At 43.3% G+C, this 20,446-nt stretch overlaps 1 protein-coding gene across 3 annotated transcripts in view; it reads right to left on the bottom strand.

Annotated features, from left to right (window-relative positions):
* The window catches only part of LOC102695446 (leucine-rich repeat and fibronectin type III domain-containing protein 1-like protein), a 72,928-nt gene that overhangs the window by 32,912 nt on the left and 19,570 nt on the right, over positions 1-20,446 (bottom strand). For all 3 annotated transcript variants that reach the window (XR_001477831.2, XR_001477832.2, XM_006627653.3), the window contains exon 2: positions 8,296-8,498. The gene's annotated coding sequence lies outside the window, so the exon portion shown is untranslated. The remainder of the gene's footprint in view (positions 1-8,295; positions 8,499-20,446) is intronic.

The raw sequence follows: 20,446 nt of genomic DNA, 5'->3' as shown, positions 1-20,446 counted from the left end.
GAGCGATATCCTCTTCATTTGTTTTCAGACTTGAAGTCAGCCGCGAGGGCCTACAGATTCCTAGAAAGCAGCATCTTAAGGAGCCCAGGAAACAGTCATGAGATCTGAAGACTGTCAGATGCTGTTATTAAGCTGGGTTTGGCCTGGGCTGTACTGACTATAGAACGGCTCTGAGTGGCTACAATTGATGCTCCCCTGGTAGCCTCTGTCACTGCAGTGAAAATCTTCCTTAGGCTGATTCTAGCGATATTAAGATGTGAGGTTTAAGAAAAACGTATATAAAAAAGGAAGTTATCTTAGGAAATGCACTGAAAAAACGTTACATAAAAGTCTTGTCAAAAATGGTTAGCCTAACCTAAACTGAGCTGATGTGACTCTCCAAAAATAAAAAAAACATGTGATACAGACTTGAGGAAATATACTTTTTTTTTCATTTTCTTGCAAATACTCCTGAGAGAACAGCGCGAGTAAGAATTCCATTGTACATGTACAAATGTCAAATAAACTCCTCTATCTTGTGTTATTTTACAAACTTAAATTGAAAACACTCAGGTTCCAGGACTGGTGAATGTTTGTTTGTTTCAAATTGCATGCAGTTAGTCATCAGGTGGTGATGGAGGCTGCTCTCAGCAGTGAATGGCGTCCAAGTTGGACCATGCCATTCCGAGTTCCAGCTCAATGTTTTTTTTGTATCACCATGAGTTTAAATTATTAAATCTAATCAGTTTCTGTGATCCTTTCCTTCCCAGGTCTTAGGTAGGTTTTGAAATGAGTTTAACACCTCCATGTGTTGACCGAGTGGTCAGTATTACTACTCATTCCAGGTGACCTTTGCAGGTAACTGAAGGTTCACTGTTCCATTAGGAGGAACAGGAGGAACCATAACGAGGCACTCACTCTGGGGTCTGTGAGGGTCCTAATGCCCCAGTACATTTGCGTTTCATACAGTGTGTTTTGTAACCCTGATGTCCCGGTGAGATTTCTCCCTTATGGCCTCTAGACAATCCCCATCTGATGAACTGGCTTCATCGCTCTGCTCTCCTCCCCACTGATAGCTGGTGAGTGGGGAGCGGACTGGTGCACTATGGCTGCCTTCGCATCATCCAGCTGGGGGCTGGACAGGAGGCCGGTGGTGATGGAGAGGATCCCCATTACCTATAAAGCACTTTGAGTGGAGTGTCCAGAAAAGAGCTGTACAAGTGTAAGGAATTATTATTAATATCTGGAATTTTAGACCAGAAATTCTAAGCTTCTCCATATGAGAAAATCTAAAAGCAGGCGTTTCCACTGTTTAGTTCTAAAAATCATATTTCTATGACTTTACACATGTTGTGCAGAATTTCAGATCACTGCTGTTTTACGTCTGCTGTTGCAGAAAGTACAGTAATTAATCTCCTTATACCTTGTTATGTCTTTAAAATTCAATATTATTTTTCCCACAATGTCTAAATACCTCAGTGTTTAAAGCATGATTATCATTATTATTAATTATTATTATTAAAACTATGCACAACTTGTTGAATGAGATTTACCATATACATATTATAATAATATATTCAATCATGTTTCCATCCTACTTATATTTTCCTTTTTGCTGGATCGGAAACATCTGTAATATCACTCCTTGCTGCAGCTGAGCTTCCCGTCACTCCGACTGATCCCTGTTCATGCCTTTTTATTGTTGGTAACAGCAGCGATGTCATGCTCAGGCCTGATTCCCCTGGATGAAAGCTGACCTGCCTAAATCCCTGTTTCCAGTTTCCAGCTCCGAGAAAATTCCCTTTTGTGCACTGCTCTCATTGCGAGCCAGGCCCCCAGAGACCAGTCCTGAAGAAGGCCATGGGGTTGTCCACCACAATGATTTCAAATGCTCTGGTCTCCTAGTGCTCTTTCAGTGTGTTACTGGCAGCCTACAACAGTGATGTGTACTGTAATAACTCCTGTTACCACCACCACCCTCGTAAGCCCCTTGTTCCCATTGTAGGTCTCTTTTATACAGGACAGCCAGGAGTCAGTTCGAACCTGGTCAGCAATCCCTCTCAATCATAACATGGTTGTAAAAACTAATTGAAATAAGCAGCTAAATGGTTTGATTTTGCAGGAAACAGACGAGACTGAAATTAGTCAGTGGCTCGGAAAGGCTCTTGATACGACACAACTCAATTTACTGGAGCGCAATTAACTGCTAAAAACGACACTCGTTCACACTCAAAACAAGCCCTGGGTTTTTGCAATGAGAGGCAATTTAAATAATCAAGAAAGATAAAATATCTTTGGAACGGAGTCATGCAGAAGCGAAAAGCAGCACGCAACTGCGCGCTAAGTGTCTGATGTGATGAGGACAGGTTTGAGAACTGGGTAGGAAAGGAGAACATTAAAAGTTTAATCTTTTAGGAGAGGTTAATTATAAAGATCGGTGGCTAACAGTTTGTTAGCTGGTGCTGTACGCAGGCTGGTATCAACTGAGAAATAGAAGCCCCTTTCCTGAACTTTGAAGCAGGATCACCAGGAAGACCAAGAAGCAGACTATTTCTGTCCATCTGTCTTCTCTGGTATGTATGCACAAGCTCTATACGAAACAATGAACTGCACTGCTCTTGTCCATAATTCCTGCTGCTGCCCATGCAGCATCCCAGCAACCTACTACCTGCACTGCTAATCTCTGCTGCTCTACACCAAGTCTGTGATCAAACCACTGCAAACTGGCACCCCGGCCTCCTCTCTAGAGCTCTCTGCTCCCGCAATTCAGTTTACTGACAGGAAAAAGAGGGATTCTCCTCTACCAGATGTAATAATAACTCCTTACACTTATATAGCGGTTTCTGGACACTCCACTCAAAGCGCATTACAGGTAATGGAGATCCCCTCCACCACCACCAATGTGCAGCCCCACCTGGATGATGTGACGGCAGCCGTAGTGCACCAGTACGCTCTCCCTACACACCAGCTCTCAGTGGGCAAGAGAGCAGAGTGATGGAGCCAGTTCAGAGATGGGGATCATTAGGAGGCCATGATTGGTAAAGGCCAGGGGGAAATTTAGTGTGGACACCAGGGTAACAGCTCTAGTCTTTTCAAGACACGCCCTGGGATTTTTAATGACCCCAGAGAGTCAGGACCTCGGTTTTACATCTCATCCAAAGGACGGCGCCTTTTTACAGTATAGTGTCCCTGTCATTATACTGGGGCATTAGGACCCACATAGACCACAGGGTGAGCGCCTCCTACTGGTCCCACTAACACCACTTCCAGCAGCAGCCTTAGCTTTCCCAGGATGAGCTTGGGTTGCCGGTTGTGAGCTGCAGGGTGATATAGCTGCTTGGTAAAGGATGTGGATGTGAAAAATGTCCATTTGACATCACTGGACTCTGTATCCACAGCCTGAGCAAAGGAAGTGTCTGGGGCTCACACATGGGGCTCCCATCAGAGACAGACAATGAGAGAAACATAAAAAGGAAACAATGGACATGAGCAAATGGAATTTAATTTCTATAGGAAGTACACGGTAAAATCTAAAGGCAAAAAGGAAAAATTCAAAAACCTTTTAAAAAGGAATAATTTACAATATGGTGGCAAACTGTGAAATGCCTGTGGGCGAATTAAATATTTAATGACTGACTGAAGGAGTGGCTAATGCCTCTTGTTGCTTCTAAATGGTTTGCCAATCTGGTTTTCAATCACCAATGTTTTTTTTTTTTTACCATTTTCTAATGTTTATGCTGAAAAGGTTTAATTGTGAAATAATTTGCATTATACAGACTTTGTATTTGTATTGTACAAATTCTCGCTTGACCAGTACAGATTTACAGTTGAACAAACACCACTGTCTCTAGATGTATAAATCACTGTTCGCCCCATGCATGTGCAACCTGCATTAGTTTTAATAGCTGCTATCACAGGAACAGTTAAGGAGCATTTCGGCAGTTTTAATACGTTTCTTTTGTGTTTGCAGGTGATCCTTCTTGCACTATAAAGGTGAAATAACAAAAGGGAATTCTTACAGTGTATGGATGATAGCATATTTTAAAATAAGAAATAAGTTGAGACTGTACATAGTTTTCTCCCTGCAAGTAAATGGTTTGGCTGCTGCGTTTTTGCACAAGAACATCATAATGCAGACATCAAAGAACGAGCATCTGAAACCCAACATCTATTTATTCTGGCAAGATTGTTTTTTCTCTGCTCTGTACCAGCTGCTTAGGATTCATCGCTGCTGCCAACCTTAACCTAGGCAGGCAATGGGGAATAAAGAAGGCTTTCTGAGGATCTGCGATTGGCTCCGTGGTTGATAATATAAAGCACTGTCTGTGACTTGGCAACATAATAATTCTAGTTGTAATAATGAGTGCTGCATTGGAATAGCACTTTTCATCCCAAAGGGTTCCAAGCACTTCACACATGGGAGGGGACTACTGTCGGACTAGCACTGAATTGCAACTCTCACCTGTGCTAGACCAGAGGAGAATTTAACCAGGACACTGGGGATGAAAGCTTGCCTTGCTCAGCCACTGAGATCTGATGAGGTCAGGCTACACGGTGTCCACTTATTTCAATAGTCAGTCTGATCCCTGGGGATATGAGAGTCCGCTGGGCTGGATCGTGGTAAAAGAGGAGTGATGTGCAGTAAAGCCTGGTGACTTCTAGCAAAAGCCAAGTGATGTAAGGGATAGGGGAGTGGAGCAGAATGATGCAAACCGTGGCCAACGGCGACTCAAGCATGGTAGAACTGCAAAGACACTGCGCTGCTTCACGGTGGCAAACTTTCAAAAGTCCCTGCAACACTCTAATGCTGCTACCCCACTGACACTTTAATTCTGCTACCGCACCATGTCCTACAGCTCTCAGGTTTGTACTGAACCTCTGCAGCTGTTTGCTGTGCCACAGTGAGCTCTGAACTGCCAGACGGGCAGAAGTGGCACACCAGACGGAGGTTCACTGTTCTGACCTTGAAGTGCAGGACAGCGGGGCCGCTCTTCTGCCATGCCTTGCGGGTGCTTTTTGCAGCGTGCCCTTGTCTGTCAGTGGAACCCGGAATCTGGCTGTTTCTTTTTATTTATTTCGTTTTTTGCTCCCTGTGTGCTGATGCGAGGAACAAAAGATCAGCACAGGTGTGCACCGTTTGGAAAGTAGAACAATGTGGCCAAGTGCAGAAAAGGCACAGGAGGAGTGGGGAACCTGCTGCTAATTTCAGCTGGAGAGGACCTAAAAATAAAACTTGCACACGGAAGGTAAAAAAAAGCAAACGGCAGGAACCGCATTCCACCTGGATCCCCGGGAGACTGGGAAAGACAGCAGAGTGGGAAGGACAAGACTGAGCCTTATCCTGAGGGCTGGCTTTCTTGGGCTTCATGTAAAACAAGGTCATCTGAGCCTGATTTCCATGAAATTTAGCGCAGTACGTTGGTGATGTTCCCAGTCGATACAGAAGGCATACTGTTAGAGCTGCGAGGATTCTGGGAAATTCTGGCACAGGCAGGATGTCACTGAGACTAAACAATATTAGTCAAATAACCAGTGAACAAACAGCCCTCAGCTAAAGTATCTCTTATTTTATTATGTCATCTTATTACCCGGAGGCTGACCAGGTAGGCAGTCTGAAATAGTCCAGATTTAAATACAAATACCACAGGAGAGTGTCATTGTTCTAAAAGGTTTTTGTTCTATTTTATAAGGCAAGCTGTCAATGTTTTACTTAGCTGTGAACAGGTGCTTCTTATTCTAGTTAGTTTTTAAAGAGAACGTGTTGCCTATCTCTCGCTACCATCTCGAGTATGTACTAAACACCACTGCAAATATATTTTCTGGAGCTTTGATCTGGGTTGAAAAGAGTAATAAATGGTCAGAAATGAAATGGCAGAATTAGGTTATGGCAAGTGTGTGATCGGCAGGGCAGCTGGCTTTCTGGATGGGGACGTCCAATAAGACTTCATCTGTGAATGCTGACTGCTGGTTGGGCATCTTGAGTCTGGGATCTGGGAATTTTGTGGAATCAGGAGAGGTAGTTAGCCCGCTCCTTAGGGAGACTGTGTGCACACAGGATGGGGGAAATTTCAGATCAGAGAGGCAGAGATACTGTAGCCAGGGGAAAAGCGCACACTCTGCACGTCCAGACACTGCTGTCCAGCACCCCTGGAGCAGTTGGGGTTAAGGGCCTTGCTTAGGAGCCCTACGGAATAGGATTCCTCTGCCGGCCAAGGGATTTGAATCGGCAACCTTCCAGCCACAGGTGCAGATCCTGAGCCACAGAGCCACCACTCCGCCCAGTAAGACATGTTGTGTCTGAGCCAGAGGTGCACCAACAGGTAGGGGAAGCAAGTATGTGGCATAATCTAAGAGCAGGGAACTGGGTCTGGGAGCTCACTGAACACATCTAGGGTGATCAGGAATGCCTGGGTCAGCACTGAGATCCTGTAACACCGTGCCCATGCGTAAAAGCCTTGTATTTTAATCCTAGAAGCACAGGGAATTCAATGCAAGATTAGAATGGATAAATATTAATTTGTTTTCATGGAAAGAATTTGTTTCTTTTGGAAAGACAGGCTGGATAGGGGTGCTGGGGTAGAACTGGAAATGATCGATTTTCTGTATTAATATAGAATTATATCTAATACCAGAAGGTACAGTTCATGTTAGAGACCTGGTTTAATGGTGTATGTGATCCCTTTCATTTCTCACATTTTATGGATTGTGTAGTTACATTTTTAAACAGTATCCAGCAAATCATTTTACAAAATAATTTGCATGTTCATGATGTACTGTGCATTATTCCGCCACTTGGCATTTAGCGAGTGTGTCTGGGATAAGAGATGCTCCCTCTTGTGTTGTAGTAATAATAATAAGGGAAATGGCAGAGCTATTTTTGAAAGCAAGTTGTTTGAACATTCTGCCAGCAGTTATTCCTTTTTGACAGTGCTAATTAAAATAAAACGTAGCTGTGTTTTGAGGACGAATTTGAGATCCCAAATGGAACTGTGCAATACCGTGTCAGCAGGCTCACGAGGAGCAGAGACTAATCAGGCCACATTAGACACCAGTGTTCAACATTACTGTGACAAGACTGCAGTGCAGTTTCCACCCTCACCTTCACTGACTTCAGCCAACTGCAAGGACAGAGCAGTCTTAAGGCATGAGGGCACAACCTTTTCTACATCACAGGACCCACACGGCCCTGTACAGTAAAATGTGAGAACTGGAGATCACCCATTTCTTATCTGAGCAGGAATCTGAGGTGTGTCGAGACAGCTGAGTGCCAGCTGTTACAGGACAGTCCGTTTGTCAGAGAGATCTCCGCTGTCTGCTCTGCGCCACAGGAACTGCTCCACAGGAGATCTGCTCGTCTGTCCTTGCACGGTTCTTACATAATTCATCCGTCTGCTTTCTCTCTCTTTGCACATTATCGGTCTTAATCAAGTGCTTATGTTTCTGTCTATATCCATCTGTCTCCACTGTCTGTGTCAGAATATGTATTGATGCATGTTCTGTCTCGTCTTTGGAGAACAATACTCTTGTCTTTCTGTCTGTTTATATAACTCTCTCCATTTTCTTTGTATCTACACTATTTGTACTCTTTTATAATTTGTTGCCTAGTGGTTATACTCCAGTCCTGAACCCTTGATTTTCGATCAAAAAGCCTGCATTTTTTTTCTTATCTCTTACACAAGTCATAAAGAAAGATGACTTTTACATTTTAAAACATTTTAAATAATTCAAAAACGTGCCCACACAAATGGTCACAGCTCGATAAGCAACGCCCAGCCTCTTCATCACACCAGAAAGAATGCCAATTGGTCTCCAGGCTGCCATTGAAAATGCTTTCTTCAGACAGACAAAAACCAAGCAGGAATCATTACATTAGATTTTCAGTCACAGTCGAATGACAAATGGACGCACCGTATTCCTGTCTCCCCATCAGATGTATTTGTGAATTAATACCACACTGTGGAAAGCAGTGGGGAGGCTGAGGGAAAGCCTCTTCTGCAATACAACCGGTGGTTTGCCACGTACACAAGTATCTGTTTCAAATCTGTGCTTTCGTTTTACCCTGTGGCATCGGTGTGTGGAGGCTGGCAGTTTTGGGGTGAACACGTTTTAATTGATTTTAAGCACGTTTCCCTGAGCACGGCCGGGCAGGCCAGCTGTCTTTGGATGTGCACTGCTTTGCCCAGGTGTTTGGGAATGTGGCAGTCCTGTCCAGGTGTGACCCCTTGTGGCTGCCTGCAGCTCTGCGTGTCACTGGGGACCCTTGAGGCGGGCAGCTCCATTCGGGAAGGGAAGAGAAGAGAGAGCTCCTGCTCTTACCTCTATCTGGTGAGCGCGGGTGGGACTGGGCACTTCATCAACACCGCGCTGGGTCTCAGAGGTGGGCACAGCAGGCAGAGGGAGGCCACCTGCATAGGGGCGGCACACGGAAGAGGGGCGGGTGGCGATGGCTTGTGGGCATCAGCACTGGCGCTGGGTGCGAGGTGTGACAGGACCGAGACTGTGAAGGACTTCCCAGTGGCCTGCAGAGGAGGAAGAAAAGCACACAGGAGTCAGGGGCTGGCATGGCAGAGGAAGTGACAGCAGCACCCACAGCGGTTGCATGGGTCAACCTGAAGCAGAACGACCTTCCAAAAAGTCCTTCCAAGGCCTTATGGAGAAAACATTTTCCACTACAGTCTGCTTTTCCCAAAGTAGAAATGCTGAACAAGAGTTGAGAAGCATTGTGTAAATCGTTAGGCCAATTAGAGAGTCACTAAAGGCTGTTTAAATAGTTCTGTCTTGATGCTCTAACTTTAGGTGTTCATTTTACTTTTTTCCCCAAAAGTATGACCCTTAGCTAAGCACGGTGGGAAGTGATTTTTTAATCATGCTTTAAATATTGAGGTAATTAGACAATGAGGGAAAAATACATTCAATTTTAAAGGCACATTAAGGTATAAGGAGATTAATAACTGTACTTTTTTCCAAAATGGCAGTCATAAAACAGCAGTGATCTGACATTCTGCACAACACGTTCAAAGACATAGAGATATGATTTTTAGAACTATACACCTGGAAACACCTGCTTTTAGATTTTCTCATATGTGGAAGCGTAGCATTTCGGATCTAAAATTCCAGATATTAATGATTGCTTACACTTCTATAGCACTTTTCTGGACACTCCACTCAAAGCGCTTTACAGGTCATGGGGATCCCCTCCACCACCACCAGTGTGCAGCCCCACCTGGATGATGCTCCAGTCCGCTCCCCACACACCAGCTCTGAGTGGGGAGGAGAGCAGATTGATGAAGCCAGTTCATAATGGGGGATTATTAGGAGGCCATGATTAATAGGGCCAATGGGAAATTTGGCCAGGACCCTGGAATTTTTAATGACCACAGAGAGTCAGGACCTCAGTTTACATCTCATCTGAGGGACGGTGCCTTTGTTACAGTATCGTTTCCCCATCACTATTCTGGGGCACTAGGACCCACACAGGCTCCAGGTGAGCCCCACAAACACCTCTTGCAGCAGCAGCCTTAGCTTTCCCTGGAGTCTCCCATCTAGGTACTGACCAGGCTCACCCTGCTGAGCTGCTGTGGGCTGCCAGCAGTGAGTTGCAGGGTGATATGGCTCCTTGTATCTTGTCCTGACTTATTTGTGATTTGTAGGTGTGGATGTAGGTGTCCTGGCTTTTTGTTTTCAAGCGAATCGTGGGGAGATGTTTCTGAGTGCTTGAAGAATGTCAGCACGCAGTCTCCCTTGCCTTGCCCGTCCGAGCTATAATACGTGACACCGCGGAGTGTGGATCTCCTACAGACACAAAGACTTTCACGCTGTTCATTAATTTGTGTCCAGTCCCTTCCTGCAGCAGTGCACCATGAGCGCAGTGTCGACAAAACTTGAATTTAATGTAATATCTCTCCATAGGAGGCTGATTAATCCCACCATGTTCAAGCCCGGGGGACCATTTATCAATCAGAGAAATGAGTAAAACAGATGAATCACACATACTTGGAATGTGTCACATGAAATCCTAATCAGTCAGACTTGTGAGGCTGGAGTGGGATCATTTGTCAGTACTGATTTATGACTGCTGTGTATACAGCATACATTTATTTATTATTATTATTTTGAGCCATGAAAAAGAACAGAATCACCCAGGCAAATGCGACACAGGGTGTTGAGCTGTCTTGTCCAATTTTATTTTCCTAAAGGCCAAAACTGTCTGAACACAAATAATACAAATTCTCACCCCTGAAACAGATAAAACCCTTAGTGTTGTTTTCAGGAGGCTAAAAAGGCATTGTAGAACAGCACAATGCACTGGATTCACGTTTTAATCTTGTTAAATAGATGGTGTTAAGACGGATTTGAAGACAAACCAGCTGGTTAAGTAGAGTCCTGTCCTTTACTGTGCACTGGGAGAATAACGGTTCTCTTGAGAATGCAAGTGATTAGCTAGTCTCGTGAGATGACCTTTCAAATGCTTCAAGAAAGCATTTCGGAAACAATGAGGTTTATGAATTCTTTCCAACCTGGAACACATTAAGAGCATACTAAGAGAGTGTCATTCACTGGCTAGCAACTAACCTCTGCTGGTAATTAAGGCATGTTATTCACCAGCAATGCAAATGCACCATTGTCATCATTCATAAGTTCTTTGTAAATGTGAAATTCTGCATTAGACATTTGCTTATTACACATTTCTAAAGCCCCTGCACTAATGCAACGCCTAACATTAAAATATGACAGGTGGCTATTTCAGGATCAGGGCATGATGGATAGTGAATGACTTCTCCCTGCCTGCGTTGGAGTGTTTGGCTTTCTCTGCCAGCTGCAGGATTACAGTCTGATATGTTGGCATTGAGGCGCTCGGATTCGTTCTGCAACAGAGACCGTGCTGTTTTTTAACAGCCAGCATTGTGTGGTGCTCTTCAGTCATCGAGAGCACAAAACACCATTTGCAGAATCCCCAGCTCAGTCATTTCTCTAGAGTATTCTTTGAATTTAAATGTTACACAAAGCATATTAACTGATTTATACCTTGGTGAAGGGAAAAATGTGGCCAGCAGTGCCACATTTCTTGATCGTATTTAACAGAATCTGTTTTTAGTGTATTGTTTTTTACTACAGCGGTTTTAACTGGCCTCAGAGCTTGCATAACCCAAAGTGACTTGAATTCACTAATTACAGTATAAACTGCCAATAGAGTAAGTCTGTTTGACAGTAAGAAAGGATTCATACGGATTCACAACTTCATAGAGGTAGATAGAAGACTTCACGTCTGACAAATAAAAGAGGCTAAAATTTTTAATCCACAATGCCCACAATTAGAGCTTGAGTCATTGTGGATAAACCCAGAGGCCTGGGTGAGAGAAGCCAAGCTGGGTTCAGTAAGACACCCAGTAATTAGATTACAGCATGGCTGGATCTGCAGAGCCGACCATTGCAAACAGCAGCAGGGTGAAGAGTGTTGTAAGTGCAGAGCTCGGCTGAATGGGTAGTAGAAGGCAGGGAGGGCCGTTCTGTCCAAACATTCTGTCAGCCATTTTGCTTTTTAGCACTTTTCTGAAATAAAGGCTCGGTTCCCGATCAGTGACCAGCAGTGCTCATTCTTCATAATGTTTTCATTAGCCATAATGTTTTTAATTGTTATTATCTGTGTTTGTGTGCAATCCGCCTTCTACTGTTAGTGCTCTGGCTATTGTCTTAGAGGACTTAACCATATGGACCTCCTTTGAACAAACTAAAGATCTATTTTCTGGAGGGGTTCCATGTAATTAGAATCATCAGCTGCTGTTGCTGCTGCAGTTACAAAAACACATTTCTCCAGGCTATGGAGCTGCATTGTTTTTTTATCTTTCATTGCTTGGGAATATTGGAAGCAAAACATGCATAAGAATTTAATAATCGTGGGGTTCTTTCTCCCTATATTTCACAACATTACCACAACCTGAATCTACATTCCAGTTGTCCCACCATAACACTGTATGCAGTTCTCAGCAGTGTAAACGGCTTAGAAACAGAAGTATGTCAATGACATGCATGGCTGGCTTTGTTCAGGGCAGAAATTGGCAAAGGACATCACCCATGTAATCGGAATGTCGGGACATTTGGACTGTGGTGCTCACTTGGTTTAGTTTCCCTTTCATCCCATTGCAAGTATTAGTAGTACTAAGACTGATTTAATGACTCTCTCAGTATGAAATAACATACATGTCTTTAGGAATAGAGAGAACAAGCAAAGTCCACACAGACAGGTGCCCAAACCTGGAGTTACATCCAGGACACCCTGGGTCTGTGAGGCAGAGAACGAGCCAAACAACATGACAATAAGCAATGGCTTGTTCTTGTTAATCTTGCCACTGTCGGACAAGTATTTTCTTACCAAGACAGTAGTTTTATCAGTGAGTCACCATCACTGTCGGAGATGGAACATTTCCAATGCCAAATGTATACGTTAGATCAGGGCTGAGCACTTTCATTCATCCAGGCCTGGAGGGTTCTCTGATTATAATTACTTACTGTATTCAGACTAATTATTTGGATAAGAAGTCAAATCACCTTTTTCTTAACGAGTTGGGTTCTTGTACTGGCTGTAGGACTCTGGCCCTCAGTGAAAGCAGTTCAAAGTACATTGCCGCCAGCCATGGCCCTACCAGGGCCGCCAGCTCTTCTGGGGCAGGTGGAGTGTATCACGCCTGAAGACCTAGGTTTGGGTCACACCTAGGACTCAAAGAAGCTGAACAGTTTTTACTGATAAACACCTCTCCAAAGCACCTTCAGTAATTTAAATCATGTTCAGATGTGGGTTCATTTCTGTGAGTGTCTGTGCAATAGGGATCACTGTTAAATAGAAGCCTGTTCCTGTGACATCACATTCCTAGAACTTGAGAACCTGAGGGCTGGCCTTTCAGCATAGGGGGTTTGATGCCCAGTTTGGCTGTGCAGCATGGGAGTGTGGGCCCCTGGGGGGTTGAAGTGTTAATCTGGGATCCAACTGCACATGCGGTATTTCTGCCAGAGTTCTGCTTTTCCGGGCCAGGTTGAGTGTACAGCACAGCACACAGGAGGACCATGCCAGGTCCCCAGCTAGTGTACATCATGCCAGCTGATTAAGTATGCACCATTAGCAGTTTAAAGATCCATAAAAGTGCAGCTGTCTTCAACAAACAGGCTCGGAGCTGACTTGGGCCTGTAATAACTGCAGTCAGCCTGATCACTGTAACTATGCTGAAGGTTCTCTGTGGCACTAAAACTGATCCAAAAAGAGGACAAAAAAATCAGAAATTCCGTTTTGTGTAGCACAGAACCCAAGGACAGGAACTTAAACAGTCTCTCTCTAGTGCCAATTTAAATGCAATTGACGGAAATTTAAAACTGCACAGATAAGATGTAGATTAGTTTTTAATGGCTTATGTAAAATCATTGAACATATTAGAAGGTTAAAGACTTTCTTCAGTGGCTGAATGTTTCTGTATGTGAAAAAATATCTGATAGTGTTTTTATGGCTTTATCCACAATTAAGCAAGAACCTGCCCTGAGCAATGTAACTCAATTGGTGAGACCATACAGGTTTGATTGGAGAGCTGCTTCAGCATGCTCTGGCTGCATCGAAACAAGTAAAGGTTCATTCCATGCCAAAAAAACAGAAAGAAGAAACGACGCTTCTGCTGTTGAGTCTTCTTCACCTGTCAGCATTGCGCTTTGGTTACTTCAAACCTGGTGGATCAGAGCTATACTTAGCGACCAAAATATGAAGATCCTGTCTGAAGTTTGACCAGCAGGTTTAGTGATTCACACTGATTTTGTTGTTTCCCTCACTTTTTTGTCTCCGGCTTGATTGGCACTTTCCCAATCATGTATCTACTTGTAGTAAATTACAAGCCAATTCTGCTCTGTGGCAAAGTGCCTCCAGGGTGCCATGGATAACATAGTGAAGGTGTACAGTAGGTACAGGTGGAGCGATTACAGGGAGTTCAGATATTAGAACCAGGTGAGGGGAGGATTTTTGTGCCTCTTTCTAAATATATATGTCAGAGCTCATTGTACAGTAATTTTTTATCTGAACTCGGTTGGGTTAATGACTGCAGCTTGACTTTGATCATAAACATTCAATCTGTGTGTAATTTATAACTGCCTACACATGTGACTGCGAGAGCTGAGCTCTCCAGTGGTGTGCTGCTGTCTGCACCTCTGGCCCAGCAGCCTGGAGAGGCCTCTTCCTCTCTGCAGCACTCTTATTACAGTCGAGGTCATTTCTACTGCACAGGCGGGGGGGGCAGAGGTTTATCCAGAAATCGATACGTGAATCTGGCTGCTGTCACGTCTGAAAGGGTATTGGAGCATCTGTGAGGGTTTTTTTTTCTGCAAACATCTTGAAAAACACAGAAAAGATAACATACCAGGGGCTGGCTACACAGCTAGCCTTCCCCTTATAATTATTTTAAATGCTGTGCATCTCAGCTATACAACGAAATTCACCTACCAAAATAGAGAATATAGTGTCAAATCCTGGGTTCGCTTTAGGGTTTTAGGCATTCATATGAAGGAAAACAGAGTTTTCACTGGCCACAACCCACGTTTCCCTAGGTCAGAGATTAAATAAAACTTCACTTACACTAAACAAATTATCACATACAAAATGCTGAATATGTTAACCCAAATACAGTATGTCTCACAATAGCATCAGCTACAAAATACCCTACATGTAGTCACTGGAGTTCAGGCTAGTAAGACAGTTAGATGACTACAATTACATTCATTGCTACTTTGAAATGCATCAAGATTAAGCATTTTTACACACATCAGAAGGCAGGTAAATAGTCTGTCCTTTTTGTCAGATATGTACAGTTGTGCAACAGCTGCTTTGGCAGGTGAAATTAGACATGTTTAATACAGACATTGCAAATGAAATAAGAGTATCGGAGTATGCACTGTTCATGATCTGATTTATACAAAATAAGCATCCCTTAAGAGGCTGTAATTAAATCAAAACTAAAAAAGTTTGTGTATTAGATATGCAAAAGCTCCTTGGAGCACAGTGCTGTATTCTTCCCCCATACAATGTTCATACTTTTGTTTGGTATTCATGTAATGAAATTTTTCCTTTCAGTTTTTTTTCCTTCCAAATCTAATTCACTTTCTCATATTCACAGTTACACATTCATTGCTATAGGAACCAGGCTAGAAAAGGCAACTAATGAAAATTGATCTTCCACAAAGAGAGTAAGCCCAGCTCAGTCAATTTCAACCTTGTACAGGGCACTTGACTCAGTTTGAACTTTCTTTCCTTATTTTCCCTCTTCCTCAAGTTTCCTTTTAAGGGGCTGATAAAAGTTTATACGTTTCTGTTGAAAATATTGCCAACAGAAAAGGCTTGATGGCAGCTTTTACACAAACAGTGCTGGTAAAATACTGTACCAGAGAGCCATAGAGCACCCAAGTCATGTGCTGTAGGAGCCTCTGATGGTCCTCTGTTGGTCCCCTGAACTCACACTGTAATTGCTCACTTTACCGACCTACTGTATGTGGTGTGCATACAGACGGAGTCTGCTGCCTGGTCAACACAAGCAAGGAAAAGCAATAAACAAACTGCAAACAACAGCGTGACAATGAGCTGAAAATGGCCTCAGCTGGACGCATGCTGGCAGCGCTCAGTAGTGTGATGTTTACTGACGGCAAGCCGCTAGCAGAATCTTGTCCACTGTTTCATGTGGTCGCTTACTGTACATGGCCTGGGAGCAAGAGACCGAGAAACTAGATTCATGAGTGTTTCTGGCACTAGTGATAAAATGTGCACAAGTTTTACATCTGACTGCTTTGTTGGGTTCGTCTGAAACCAGCATTCGGGTTTAATTTCTAATGATCCGGTGCACTTCTCCACCTTGTAAACCCAGAGAGCAAATGGTCTGCCTAAATTCAGGACGTCTACTTCCCGTTTGCTTAGTGAAGGAGAAAAACGATCCCTGAGATAAATCCACAAACGGATTGCGACTAGTGTTGCTGCATGTGGATTTCACCGCAAGAAGAAAATATATTTTAGTACCTTAATATACTATTTTATGTCATTTAGAATCAAGGTATTTTGGAAAGATACACCCTAAAGAATGTGAATCCAACAGAGGCAGCTGTAGATGCTCTGTCTTAAATGATGTTCAGAGTATTTACTGTTCTACCACATTTGGCTGCAGAGCAGATCCTTAGTTAAGACATTTGCAGCTACTGGTGAGGAATTAAGAGCTCTGCTGAGCTGTTTTTGTTTTTTTGTCCATCATAAGCTGATCTGCAATTAGAGGTAACCGTCATGGTAGTTAATGAATGCAATGTGTTAGTATCCCCACTGGTCCTCTGAGTGCATCTACGTGACTCTTTGAAGTGTTGCACAGTGTATTATAGTCTATGTGCTCTAACCAAACAGATCTATACAGTGGTCTGCGTTTTACAATGAAAGGTTTACCTTTAATAACTTCAGATACTGATGAATGCACAGAGCTTTTTTTCTTGCTAAATAACTTCACTATGAATCACCTGGGGAGCTGTATTCACAAACCATTTCTAACTATGTAGCACAGCCTGTGTTTTTAGCTGTGCATTCATGTCAGAAAGACGGCAAGATGTGCTGGCTTTCCTTCTGAAGATAAGTTTTAATCTAGCCCGATCCCGGTGGTGCTGGAGCTACTCACTTCACGCAGAGCATCCCATCGTATCATGGCTTAGAAAGAAAGAAACTTGGAGCTCTAGTGTAGCAAGAGTTAGGAACGTGAGCGCTCATTGGATGGAAGAAATATTACCATTTCAGTACATGGAGACCTCAGGGGGTTCACTCAGAAAGTTCTTACACCCACATCAGCTAGTTTCCGTTAGATTTTTTTTTCCTTTTGCAAGCTTTTAAAAATCACCAGCTCCTTTGAACAAACAGAGAGATCTCCAGACAACAACGGTGAATCGCAGCTTAATTATGAAACAGCACTGGCGCTCCACAATGTATGGCTTTTCCAACCTGCTTTTTTAGTGATTACAGCACTAAAATATAAAACTGTTTTTTTGGCTTTGTTTTTTTTTCCCTGCACTGCTAATGATTTGTTCTAAATATAGAACTTGCTCTCCTTCTGTTTGATGCTTTGCTCTGAGTGCTTGGTGCTCAGTAATTGCTATCTTCGATGCGTGAAAAAGGGAAAGGAAATAAAAACACAGTGATTGGGGGTTTTGTCAAAGTGTAGCAGGCCAGGAAGTGGTCGGTTGCTCCAGTTATAGGGAAGAATACGACAGGATCGTTCTTTTTAAGATACTCATTTAAACTGTTTGAAGAGGTTTTTTACTCCCTACCCCAGGAACGCTGGGAGTGGTGGAAAGTTCATTATGAAATACACACAAGGCCTGGAGAAGAGCTCCTGTCTTTCACTGCATGCTAGTTTATGCATTTAAAGTCTTCCACTGTAGCCTAAGCAGTCATGAGCCCTGGCAAATCCCCACACACAAACCAATCTCCTTTCTACTGACTTCACATCTGCTCCTAATTGGCAACTAAGTCTGCTCTCTGTAGTTACACAGGACATAAGTTGTAGACACACAGCACTGCACTCAGCACTGTGAATTTCAATATTTCTCTATTCGTTTCTTTCTTCCTTTCAGCATTATTTTTCTGATACGATAAGATCACTTTATTGGCCATACAGTATACAATCTCTTGCATTAGGAATTTGTCTTTTCACAGACCCCAGCTTGCTCTCCATGAGACACACAGACACAAAGATGGGGAGAGAGAAGCTGGGGGTCAGAGCGCAGGGTCAGTCATTTATATGGTGCCCCCCTGGAGCAGTTGGGGTTAAGGGTCTTGCTCAGGGGCCCAATGGAGTAGGATTCCTCTGCCGACCAAGGGATTTGAACAAGCAGTCTTCCAGTCAGGACCTCGGTTTTACGTCTCATCTGAAGGACGGCGCCTGTTTACAGTCTAGTGTCCCCGTCGCTATACTGGGGCATTAGGACCCACATGGACCCCAGGGTGAGCGCCCCCTGCTGGCCCTACTAACACCTCTTCCAGCAGCAACCCATCCAGGTACTGACCAGGCTCACACCTGCTGAGCTTCAGTGGGTTATGTTGTGTCATAGGAGAGTCTGTCATCTCCGGTGCTTGGTGTTTTTACTTTTAGGAAAAGCACAGCTGCTATGATGTAGAGGAACTGAATACCCCCTGCAAATTTTAGATATACTGTACAGGGTTGTAAGGTACAAAGCCTACTTGTACTGAGGCCCAATGGAGTCAGTCAGCACTCCAGTTTGTCATGTCCAGGGGTACACATGTGAATTACATGTGAAAGCACAGCAAATTTTTGCAATTCCTTCTTCCTACATATCTAACCTTGCCTTCCTGCGCGTCATCATTTAAAAATATTTTTTTCCTTAAACAATAGAGGCACCATCCCCCCCGTGTAATTTAGTTAATCAGTTTAATGAAGTCTGATAAGTATGCCACCATCCCCCTAGCCTGCTGCCCCTGCCACTGTGTGAACTGTGCAATTATCTTGTTAATAAGGCCCGTGACAGACTGACGACAGCAGCTTGCTTGTTGTGCATGGTGGAATCCAGCAGTCTGTTCCTGGTATTAAATGCAGCGCTTTGCCTTTGAACCCAGTCCTGCAGCAGTTGTACGTGTCTCCTCTGCATGGCACTCTGAGGTGGAATTAGAGAAGCTAATTTACAAATTATGCTGCTCAGAAAAAAAAACTCTGCCCTTCATGGATTTTTAACTAAGGGATCCAACATTCTAAGGAAATCTCACCAGAGGACTGCATTTAGACATCTTTCATGACCATCACCGTGGTTTTAATATTTTTTTTCCACAAAAAATCATTAGCAAAATCGTGCTCTGAAAGATCAGAGGTAGTCTGAAGTACATCAGTGCAGAAGGAAGAAGGCACGAAAATCCTTATCCTTGGAGAAAAAAGATTGGGTTTCAAGGCACAGGGCTTTGAGTTAAAATGGTGAGATGATGTTTTTTTTCCAGATAGTCAGAGCTTGGCATACCTGTTTTTAATGTGGTATTATTGGATGGTAGTCTAAGATATACACATACTCTATACCTCAGTATGTAACAGTGAGCGGCCAGTCACAGGCTGACTCAGAAAATTAAATGCAAAGAGAGTGACTGGTATGGCTTCGTTCAGAAAACTTAAATTCACTTTAATGTGCAAAAGGTGCATTCTTCAGTCGAGATTGTAGTCAGTTAGGTTCCTATAGGGCTAAGACTACCTACTATAGGCCAGTGCCTACTTTCAGTTACCCTAGTGAAATGCTGGTACACATTACTACATGGTCCAGAGTACTAAGTGGTACCACAGCCTTGTTCACAGTGGACACTTGAACCCACAATTCTCCTCTCCAGTTAGGAGGCCAGAGCCCCGAGCACAACTCTATACTGCTCAAGAACAGAAACAATTATGTATGAAAGAAATAGCGGTAACAATTTACTTGGATGAGGCTAAAAAACACCATTACAGCTCTATCATAAACAGTACAGTCAAGCTTTTAACGGCATGCATACCATCATTTGTGCAAATGACATAAACGGCTCATAATGAGACATGCTGTCAGTCAAAAGCTAAGAGCAGAACTCCAGTTAGAGAGAAGTCAGGGGCAAATGATGCAAGATACTACCCAGGAGATGAAAAGGACTTTCTGCAGATGCAGTTCAGTGACAGTGGTCCTGGGATGTTTTTGTTACATTTCATTTAGTTATGTTTTTTGTGCTTGTTGTTTTATGAGGTTGTGTTATACTTATGAATTACTTAAGTTATTATCTCATAAAAAGCACTGATATTACTGACTTTACTGTAATTGATGCACATAGCTGAGATCCCTTTTGTGGACTGCTTCTACTCTGCTTGCTTCATACACATGCACCAATAAATGGAGAATATCAGTTTAGTTTCTGAAGTCCTTCATTTGATGAGAAATAATTAAAACTCCATCTGCATGAGCAATTGAATCGACTTCAGGTTTTACACCTCAGCCTCCTGCCTAATATTTGGGTGTTTAGATTTAGTCTTGGGAACAGAAGGGTAAATTATGCAAATTGCAAGCTATAGATTAATAGGTTCTGTGTAAAAATAAAACGTTACCTAATATGGTATTTACTGTAATACTGCAATATCATTGGTTGCCAGGCAGCCCATCACATCGCCTCTCAATGGGTGAGTAGTTGCTCTGAAACATTTGTTTCCTCTCAAGAAGCTACAGTATCTATCTGTGCTTGCATAAAGGTCATTTGCAAACTTGCTACTGGCTTGTCACCCATTATGCAGACAGTTTACCCTGAGGACTTTGACATCTGTCTGGGATAGTCTAGATTGTCTTCATCGGTCTGTCCAGTTGTCACCCAACCACTAGCAGATGCTCAAACCCCTTCAGAGCCTTACAGCACTGAGTGAAACATAAAGTCAGACTGCAGTCTGCCTATAAGCGATAGGAATCACCTTCATTAGCT

This window comes from Lepisosteus oculatus, chromosome 3 (genome assembly GCF_040954835.1).
Source record: "Lepisosteus oculatus isolate fLepOcu1 chromosome 3, fLepOcu1.hap2, whole genome shotgun sequence".
Classification (NCBI taxonomy): Eukaryota; Metazoa; Chordata; class Actinopteri; order Semionotiformes; family Lepisosteidae; genus Lepisosteus; species Lepisosteus oculatus.
This window is presented reverse-complemented; position numbering and strand designations above follow the sequence as displayed.